Raw genomic sequence first — 1,469 nt, 5'->3', positions numbered from 1 at the left:
ATTATAAGCAGAATTTGACTTTTTAGATACATTGAATAATTAATATATCTAATCTATAATAAAGTCTAGATACATTAATTATTCAATGTATTTAAAAAGCGAAATTTTGCTTATAATAGTGACCGGAGGGAATATCATTAACTTTGTTAAAACAATTTTAATACTTCAAAAACAAAAACCACAATTAGAATCATTAAGCAACAAAAACAATAATCCAATCCAAGTGATAAACAAAGCATTCCAATTACGTTGCCTACAACAAAAATCCCTTTAAAACATCATTAGCATCTGAGTGTCATCAAGGATCACAGTGAATACATGACAAGAAATCCACATGTATATCATAAAAACCTTATTTTTCATCATCACCAAGACTACAACATTCAGCAGTACCAAGGATAATCATTGTAGGCGACCAAGTCATCAGAATCAGAGTAATAAGGATTTCGCAGTTGCAAATGATTGATCTGATCACTGCACCTTTTCTCCAAACTTTCACTCAATTCAAGATAACGACAATGTCGAATGTCAAGAGATTTAAGAAAAGGGCATTTATCAAGAATGGCAAGCAGACCAACATTAGTGAGGTAGTCTCCATTGAGATCAAGATGGCATAGATTAGTCATCGTATCAGCAATAACTAAGGCCAAATCATCACATGGCTTAAAGTCATACAGCACTGATCTACTAAATTTAAGCAATTTCAAAAGAAGGCAAGATCGGCCAAGGACTGCAATAGATACCTCGGTGAGCTTGGTTCGTGAAATGTCAAGCTTCTCTACAAACCGCATGGAATGTAGGTGACTGCCACTGTAAAATTTGAATTAACAAACAATAAAAAATATGCCGGATAAAAACAACAAAATATTAAGGAACAAAAAATTTGGTATTATTAAGTACTTTCGGTCAACGAAAAAAAAAAGAGCACTTATTAGCTATGCATGTAAAATATCATCATCGCCAAATCCCTCAATATCGATGTCTTCCAAATGATGGCAACTTCGTTCAATAGCATTGCAACAAATCTTCACCATATCCTCATCATCATAATCAATATAGGGTAAATCACAACCGCGCATGCGGATAGAGCGCCACATGAGAGGATCCTTGTAAAGGTTCCATCACAGAGGGCACACTCCGCATGCGCTTGTCAAAATTTCAAATGCACCAAGCCTCTGAAGGATATTTGCTGTCAAATCTCTAGGAAGATCAAGCCAATTTGGTATTGTTGAGCTCTCACTTTCAACTTCCATTGTTGAAATGCAAACAATGCTATTTGCAGTCATGCAAACCAAACATTTTATATGAGTAATTTTTTTTTGGGCTACACGTTTGATAACCGTACAATAACATTGTTTAGAAGTAAATTAACTATTTGAAGTATCAACCCACTTAAGTTTACTAATATTTGTAATGATTAGTTGATACTATTTTTTGTTGGTAAAACAGACAAGGAGAAAAATAAAAAA

The 1,469-nt window shown here is 33.8% G+C and overlaps 1 pseudogene; it reads right to left on the bottom strand.

The window, feature by feature from the left end:
• Nucleotides 1-383: 383 nt before the first annotated feature.
• LOC146921231 (F-box protein SKIP19-like) lies at nt 384-1,253 on the bottom strand (annotated as a pseudogene).
• Between the last annotated feature and the right edge of the window lie 216 nt (nt 1,254-1,469).

The sequence above is a fragment of the Medicago sativa genome, chromosome 5, assembly GCF_051527215.1.
Source record: "Medicago sativa cultivar Bolivia chromosome 5, Bolivia_mono, whole genome shotgun sequence".
In the NCBI taxonomy this organism is placed as follows: domain Eukaryota; kingdom Viridiplantae; phylum Streptophyta; class Magnoliopsida; order Fabales; family Fabaceae; genus Medicago; species Medicago sativa.
The sequence above is the reverse complement of the archived record's forward strand: the minus strand, read 5'-3'. Positions and strand labels throughout refer to the sequence as shown.